Source organism: Ornithodoros turicata, chromosome 4 (genome assembly GCF_037126465.1).
Source record: "Ornithodoros turicata isolate Travis chromosome 4, ASM3712646v1, whole genome shotgun sequence".
NCBI lineage: Eukaryota > Metazoa > Arthropoda > Arachnida > Ixodida > Argasidae > Ornithodoros > Ornithodoros turicata.
In genome coordinates, this window is record NC_088204.1 from 54,951,765 (window position 1) to 54,961,351 (window position 9,587).

The window sequence follows — 9,587 nt, forward strand, 5'->3', positions numbered from 1 at the left end:
AGGGCACGTCATTCTCATCTCTTTCACTTTCTATACGTGTCACGCGTTTGTCCACATTGCCCTGATTGCTAGGACACTTCTTGTATAGGATGGAGCAGCGATTGGTCTTTTCAACATATTGTTTGGTCTCTGCTACACCAATTCACTTCCAAATCGCTTCTCCGCCGATGCCCACGTTTTGAGGGCACGTCATTCTCATCTCTTTCACTTTCTATACGTGTCACGCGTTTGTCCACATTTCCCTGATTGCTCGGACACTTCTTGTATAGGATGGAGCAGCGATTGGTCTTTTCAACAGATTGTTTGGTCTCTGCTACACCAATTCACTTCCAAATCGCTTCTCCGCCGATGCCCACGTTTTGAGGGCACGTCATTCTCATCTCTTTCACTTTCTATACGTGTCACGCGTTTGTCCACATTTCCCTGATTGCTAGGACACTTCTTGTATAGTATGGAGCAGCGATTGGTCTTTTCAACAGATTGTTTGGTCTCTGCTACACCAATTCACTTCCAAATCGCTTCTCCGCCGATGCCCACGTTTTGAGGGCACGTCATTCTCATCTCTTTCACTTTCTATACGTGTCACGCGTTTGTCCACATTGCCCTGATTGCTAGGACACTTCTTGTATAGGATGGAGCAGCGATTGGTCTTTTCAACAGATTGTTTGGTCTCTGCTACACCAATTCACTTCCAAATCGCTTCTCCGCCGATGCCCACGTTTTGAGGGCACGTCATTCTCATCTCTTTTACTTTCTATACGTGTCACGCGTTTGTCCACATTTCCCTGATTGCTAGGACACTTCTTGTATAGGATGGAGCAGCGATTGGTCTTTTCAACAGATTGTTTGGTCTCTGCTACACCAATTCACTTCCAAATCGCTTCTCCGCCGATGCCCACGTTTTGAGGGCACGTCATTCTCATCTCTTTTACTTTCAATACGTGTCACGCGTTTGTCCACATTGCCCTGATTGCTAGGACACTTCTTGTATAGGATGGAGCAGCGATTGGTCTTTTCAACAGATTGTTTGGTCTCTGCTACACCAATTCACTTCCAAATCGCTTCTCCGCCGATGCCCACGTTTTGAGGGCACGTCATTCTCATCTCTTTCACTTTCTATACGTGTCACGCGTTTGTCCACATTTCCCTGATTGCTAGGACACTTCTTGTATAGTATGGAGCAGCGATTGGTCTTTTCAACAGTTTGTTTGGTCTCTGCTACACCAATTCACTTCCAAATCGCTCCTCCGCCGATGCCCACGTTTTGAGGGCACGTCATTCTCATCTCTTTCACTTTCTATACGTGTCACGCGTTTGTCCACATTTCCCTGATTGCTAGGACACTTCTTGTATAGGATGGAGCAGCGATTGGTCTTTTCAACAGATGGTTTGGTCTCTGCTACACCAATTCACTTCCAAATCGCTTCTCCGCCGATGCCCACGTTTTGAGGGCACGTCATTCTCATCTCTTTCACTTTCTATACGTGTCACGCGTTTGTCCACATTTCCCTGATTGCTAGGACACTTCTTGTATAGTATGGAGCAGCGATTGGTCTTTTCAACAGATTGTTTGGTCTCTGCTACACCAATTCACTTCCAAATCGCTTCTCCGCCGATGCCCACGTTTTGAGGGCACGTCATTCTCATCTCTTTCACTTTCTATACGTGTCACGCGTTTGTCCACATTTCCCTGATTGCTAGGACACTTCTTGTATAGGATGGAGCAGCGATTGGTCTTTTCAACAGATTGTTTGGTCTCTGCTACACCAATTCACTTCCAAATCGCTTCTCCGCCGATGCCCACGTTTTGAGGGCACGTCATTCTCATCTCTTTCACTTTCTATACGTGTCACGCGTTTGTCCACATTTCCCTGATTGCTCGGACACTTCTTGTATAGGATGGAGCAGCGATTGGTCTTTTCAACAGATGGTTTGGTCTCTGCTACACCAATTCACTTCCAAATCGCTTCTCCGCCGATGCCCACGTTTTGAGGGCACGTCATTCTCATCTCTTTCACTTTCTATACGTGTCACGCGTTTGTCCACATTTCCGTGATTGCTAGGACACTTCTTGTATAGGATGGAGCAGCGATTGGTCTTTTCAACAGATTGTTTGGTCTCTGCTACACCAATTCACTTCCAAATCGCTTCTCCGCCGATGCCCACGTTTTGAGGGCACGTCATTCTCATCTCTTTCACTTTCTATACGTGTCACGCGTTTGTCCACATTTCCCTGATTGCTAGGACACTTCTTGTATAGGATGGAGCAGCGATTGGTCTTTTCAACAGATTGTTTTGTCGCTGCTACACCAATTCACTTCCAAATCGCCTCTCCGCCGATGCCCACGTTTTGAGGGCACGTCATTCTCATCTCTTTCACTTTCTATACGTGTCACGCGTTTGTCCACATTTCCCTGATTGCCAGGACACTTCTTGTATAGGATGGAGCAGCGATTGGTCTTTTCAACAGATTGTTTGGTCTCTGCTACACCAATTCACTTCCAAATCGCTTCTCCGCCGATTCCCACGTTTTGAGGGCACGTCATTCTCATCTCTTTCACTTTCTATACATGTCACGCGTTTGTCCACATTTCCCTGATTGCTCGGACACTTCTTGTATAGGATGGAGCAGCGATTGGTCTTTTCAACAGATTGTTTGGTCTCTGCTACACCAATTCACTTCCAAATCGCTTCTCCGCCGATGCCCACGTTTTGAGGGCACGTCATTCTCATCTCTTTCACTTTCTATACGTGTCACGCGTTTGTCCACATTTCCCTGATTGCTAGGACACTTCTTGTATAGTATGGAGCAGCGATTGGTCTTTTCAACAGATTGTTTGGTCTCTGCTACACCAATTCACTTCCAAATCGCTTCTCCGCCGATGCCCACGTTTTGAGGGCACGTCATTCTCATCTCTTTCACTTTCTATACGTGTCACGCGTTTGTCCACATTTCCCTGATTGCTAGGACACTTCTTGTATAGGATGGAGCAGCGATTGGTCTTTTCAACAGATTGTTTGGTCTCTGCTACACCAATTCACTTCCACATCGCTTCTCCCCCGATGCCCACGTTTTGAGGGCACGTCATTCTCATCTCTTTCACTCTCTATACGTGTCACGCGTTTGTCCACATTTCCCTGATTGCTAGGACACTTCTTGTATAGGACGGAGCAGCGATTGGTGTTTTCAACAGATTGTTTGGTCTCTGCTACACCAATTCACTTCCACATCGCTTCTCCCCCGATGCCCACGTTTTGAGGGCACGTCATTCTCATCTCTTTCACTTTCTATACGTGTCACGCGTTTGTCCACATTTCCCTGATTGCTAGGACACTTCTTGTATAGTATGGAGCAGCGATTGGTCTTTTCAACAGATTGTTTGGTCTCTGCTACACCAATTCACTTCCACATCGCTTCTCCCCCGATGCCCACGTTTTGAGGGCACGTCATTCTCATCTCTTTCACTCTCTATACGTGTCACGCGTTTGTCCACATTTCCCTGATTGCTAGGACACTTCTTGTATAGGACGGAGCAGCGATTGGTGTTTTCAACAGATTGTTTGGTCTCTGCTACACCAATTCACTTCCACATCGCTTCTCCCCCGATGCCCACGTTTTGAGGGCACGTCATTCTCATCTCTTTCACTTTCTATACGTGTCACGCGTTTGTCCACATTTCCCTGATTGCTAGGACACTTCTTGTATAGGACGGAGCAGCGATTGGTGTTTTCAACAGATTGTTTGGTCTCTGCTACACCAATTCACTTCCACATCGCTTCTCCCCCGATGCCCACGTTTTGAGGGCACGTCATTCTCATCTCTTTCACTTTCTATACGTGTCACGCGTTTGTCCACATTTCCCTGATTGCTAGGACACTTCTTGTATAGTATGGAGCAGCGATTGGTCTTTTCAACAGATTGTTTGGTCTCTGCTACACCAATTCACTTCCACATCGCTTCTCCCCCGATGCCCACGTTTTGAGGGCACGTCATTCTCATCTCTTTCACTCTCTATACGTGTCACGCGTTTGTCCACATTTCCCTGATTGCTTGGACACTTCTTGTATAGGACGGAGCAGCGATTGGTGTTTTCAACAGATTGTTTGGTCTCTGCTACACCAATTCACTTCCACATCGCTTCTCCCCCGATGCCCACGTTTTGAGGGCACGTCATTCTCATCTCTTTCACTCTCTATACGTGTCACGCGTTTGTCCACATTTCCCTGATTGCTAGGACACTTCTTGTATAGGACGGAGCAGCGATTGGTGTTTTCAACAGATTGTTTGGTCTCTGCTACACCAATTCACTTCCAAATCGCTTCTCCGCCGATGCCCACGTTTTGAGGGCACGTCATTCTCATCTCTTTCACTTTCTATACGTGTCACGCGTTTGTCCACATTTCCCTGATTGCTAGGACACTTCTTGTATAGTATGGAGCAGCGATTGGTCTTTTCAACAGATTGTTTGGTCTCTGCTACACCAATTCACTTCCACATCGCTTCTCCCCCGATGCCCACGTTTTGAGGGCACGTCATTCTCATCTCTTTCACTCTCTATACGTGTCACGCGTTTGTCCACATTTCCCTGATTGCTAGGACACTTCTTGTATAGGACGGAGCAGCGATTGGTGTTTTCAACAGATTGTTTGGTCTCTGCTACACCAATTCACTTCCACATCGCTTCTCCGCCGATGCCCACGTTTTGAGGGCACGTCATTCTCATCTCTTTCACTTTCTATACGTGTCACGCGTTTGTCCACATTTCCCTGATTGCTAGGACACTTCTTGTATAGGACGGAGCAGCGATTGGTGTTTTCAAAAGATTGTTTGGTCTCTGCTACACCAATTCACTTCCAAATCGCTTCTCCGCCGATGCCCACGTTTTGAGGGCACGTCATTCTCATCTCTTTCACTTTCTATACGTGTCACGCGTTTGTCCACATTTCCCTGATTGCTAGGACACTTCTTGTATAGGATGGAGCAGCGATTGGTATTTTCAACAGATTGTTTGGTCTCTGCTACACCAATTCACTTCCACATCGCTTCTCCCCCGATGCCCACGTTTTGAGGGCACGTCATTCTCATCTCTTTCACTCTCTATACGTGTCACGCGTTTGTCCACATTTCCCTGATTGCTAGGACACTTCTTGTATAGGACGGAGCAGCGATTGGTGTTTTCAACAGATTGTTTGGTCTCTGCTACACCAATTCACTTCCACATCGCTTCTCCGCCGATGCCCACGTTTTGAGGGCACGTCATTCTCATCTCTTTCACTTTCTATACGTGTCACGCGTTTGTCCACATTTCCCTGATTGCTAGGACACTTCTTGTATAGGACGGAGCAGCGATTGGTGTTTTCAACAGATTGTTTGGTCTCTGCTACACCAATTCACTTCCACATCGCTTCTCCGCCGATGCCCACGTTTTGAGGGCACGTCATTCTCATCTCTTTCACTTTCTATACGTGTCACGCGTTTGTCAACATTTCCCTGATTGCTAGGACACTTCTTGTATAGGATGGAGCAGCGATTGGTCTTTTCAACAGATTGTTTGGTCTCTGCTACACCAATTCACTTCCACATCGCTTCTCCGCCGATGCCCACGTTTTGAGGGCACGTCATTCTCATCTCTTTCACTTTCTATACGTGTCACGCGTTTGTCCACATTTCCCTGATTGCTAGGACACTTCTTGTATAGGATTGAGCAGCGATTGGTCTTTCCAACAGATTGTTTGGTCTCTGCTACACCAATTCACTTCCAAATCGCTTCTCCGCCGATGCCCACGTTTTGAGTGCACGTCATTCTCATCTCTTTCACTTTCTATACGTGTCACGCGTTTGTCCAGATTGCCCTGATTGCTAGGACACTTCTTGTATAGGATGGAGCAGCGATTGGTCTTTTCAACAGATTGTTTGGTCTCTGCTACACCAATTCACTTCCACATCGCTTCTCCGCCGATGCCCACGTTTTGAGGGCACGTCATTCTCATCTCTTTCACTTTCTATACGTGTCACGCGTTTGTCCACATTTCCCTGATTGCTAGGACACTTCTTGTATAGGATGGAGCAGCGATTGGTCTTTCCAACAGATTGTTTGGTCTCTGCTACACCAATTCACTTCCAAATCGCTTCTCCGCCGATGCCCACGTTTTGAGTGCACGTCATTCTCATCTCTTTCACTTTCTATACGTGTCACGCGTTTGTCCAGATTGCCCTGATTGCTAGGACACTTCTTGTATAGGATGGAGCAGCGATTGGTCTTTTCAACAGATTGTTTGGTCTCTGCTACACCAATTCACTTCCAAATCGCTTCTCCGCCGATGCCCACGTTTTGAGTGCACGTCATTCTCATCTCTTTCACTTTCTATACGTGTCACGCGTTTGTCCAGATTGCCCTGATTGCTAGGACACTTCTTGTATAGGATGGAGCAGCGATTGGTCTTTTCAACAGATTGTTTGGTCTCTGCTACACCAATTCACTTCCAAATCGCTTCTCCGCCGATGCCCACGTTTTGAGTGCACGTCATTCTTATCTCTTTCACTTTCTATACGTGTCACGCGTTTGTCCAGATTGCCCTGATTGCTAGGACACTTCTTGTATAGGATGGAGCAGCGATTGGTCTTTTCAACAGATTGTTTGGTCTCTGCTACACCAATTCACTTCCAAATCGCTTCTCCGCCGATGCCCACGTTTTGAGGGCACGTCATTCTCATCTCTTTCACTTTCTATACGTGACACGCGTTTGTCCACATTTCCCTGATTGCTAGGACACTTCTTGTATAGGATGGAGCAGCGATTTGTCTTTTCAACAGATTGTTTGGTCTCTGCTACACCAATTCACTTCCAAATCGCTTCTCCGCCGATGCCCACGTTTTGAGGGCACGTCATTCTCATCTCTTTCACTTTCTATACGTGTCACGCGTTTGTCCACATTTCCCTGATTGCTAGGACACTTCTTGTATAGGATGGAGCAGCGATTGGTCTTTTCAACAGATTGTTTGGTCTCTGCTACACCAATTCACTTCCAAATCGCTTCTCCGCCGATGCCCACGTTTTGAGGGCACGTCATTCTCATCTCTTTCACTTTCTATACGTGTCACGCGTTTGTCCACATTTCCCTGATTGCTAGGACACTTCTTGTATAGTATGGAGCAGCGATTGGTCTTTTGCACCGATTACATCAATTCACTTAAGACTGTGCTGCAGTCATAAATACCACGGAAAAGGGCTGCTTTCCTCAAAACATAATAAAGAATAAAGTGCTTCGAGCCCCTCAATTCGTCTTTAAGCTTTCAACATAAAACGCAATAAAACGCATTTAATTAACAGTGCGCAGAGTGTCATAGGCTTTGACACTCATCATCCAACTTTTTTCCTTTATGGGCCACCACCACCGAAGTAGAAGCCCAGCCTCTCCTAACAAAATTTCTGTTACGCCCTTGTCCTGTACGTAAGTTTGTCCATTGCTTAGCTTTATGATCATGAAGTTAGTCTACCAGCTTGCCCTCGTTTATGCCAATCTCTCTGTCGAGTGTAGAATGTTGGCGAGGAAGATGGGGAACGATAGCGAACACAAATATAACTTTACGACAGCAAAGGACAATTGATATTCATAAAGTTTCAAGGTCATTGTTAATTTCCTCTAAACATAAACAGCCGGACAGTGCGATATACCTTTAACCTTTTTCCAAGCGGAAATAGTAGAAAACGCGTGAGAACGATTATGTTAAATGCCAGCCAGCCTTTTTTTTTCTAATTCTGAAACGATCACGTAGTTTGAGCCATTCATCAGCAGATTTTGCATTGGAATTCAGACCACAGCTGAACCCAGAGCAAAAGAGCCCCGAGGATTCCCCCGGCTAGTGAAAAAGGGAAGAAAAGTAGCCGAAGCCTGGCTTTGCACTGGCTATATTTCACTGGCGTTGCATTGGGCTTTCAGAGATCAGCCTCTCACCCTGACGGGAGGACATCACGTTCTCCGTGACCTTTCGACGGTACTCCATCAAACGTCGGCCACCTGCGCAGTGCTTTCGATGACCCAATAAGGCTCAAATAGCTGTCCACTGCTGGTGTGGCTACGTTCGTGACTTATAAACACATGTTCAACGTTTAGCCAAAGAACTTCGGCTACTATTTTTTCCTTAATACTTCGCTGGCTTTGCCCTGGGCTTTCAGAGATGAGCTCACCCTAACGGGAGGACATCACGTTCCAAGTGACTTTCCAACGCCATTCGCTCAAATGTCGCCCACCTGCGCACTGCTGCCGATGGCCCAATAAGGGCAAAACAGCTGTTCAGTGCTGGTGTGGCGACGTTTGGGACTTATAAACACGTGTTCTACGTGCAGCAAAGAGCTTGGGCTACTTGTCTTTCCTTAAAGGTCAGTTACGCCGATTTCCCGATGTGTTGAAACTGTTGTGATATTCAGAACGAGCACATCCAACTGCCCCCGAAACGCACCTTCGTTTCTCAATTTCGTCTTCCTATTACGAAAATTAATTAATAAAAGAAACCAAAACAAGCCATGGGCGCAGCCATTTTTGTGACGTAGACGGGAAAAACCTGCTCCATCTACGTAGTTAGAGAATCGTACCTCTGATTGGTTGAAAGCAGAGGCTTTCTCTGACTTCCCTGGCGTCTTCTCCAGTTTGCGAGGACATCCAGTTGTAGCCGCCGGCTACGATGAGCGTTTCGTCCGAGGTAATCCCGAGAAGTATTGAACGATGGAAACATCAACCGCGAACTCACCTCAACAACATTTTTGGCGTGAAATTGTGATTATGTGCTCGAGAACTTCGCAGTTCAACCGTTCAGCTGCCATTCACGTCGACCCGTTTGCTGCTTTTACTACACGTGCAGGAATGGGAGCGATTGAGCAACAACGTGAGACTTGGTGGTCGTTTGAGCATATACCTGCAGAGGAGTGGTCTTCACAGAAAGAAGACCGTATTTCATGCACATCGTGCGATTGCCAGGCTCGTTACACGAGATACATATATTGTGCAGCATCATAGCGTGACCGCAATGAACGACGTAGGAATGTCACGTGACCATTCGAACTGCATTCGTTCAACCATTCGTCGGTGATATGAAAGTGGTCATTAGAGTTGCCCCGCACAAAAAGTGTTGGATGTAGTTTTGTAGTGTGTTGTTTATCTCGTAGAGCGCATCGCGGCATGTAGATCGAGAGCCCTTATACGTATTTTTTGCATGTTTACTTGAGTGTGCGCATTGTTCTATACCACACAGGCCATATTTCATTTAAAATAGTTTCGCAAATAAACACGTAAGGGTCGATCTCATACTGCTTTTGAGTTAGGCATAGTGTCTTCAGATCAGGGTATATGTATCCTGTTTGCTGGGCCCAACAGATGTTATTAAGGGAAGTGCAACATTTCCCACTTCTTTAACCATGCTAACATTGCCACAATAAGGAAAATTACACTCTGCTGTGTATTCCACACTCAGTTGTCTCGCGAGGTAAACCCCCAATTATTATATTGTGTACTCCATGTTCAACCAGGCAGCACTTCCCATACCCTTTTTTTTTTGAACATGTGCTTAAAATTGCACAACTGCCACTCAA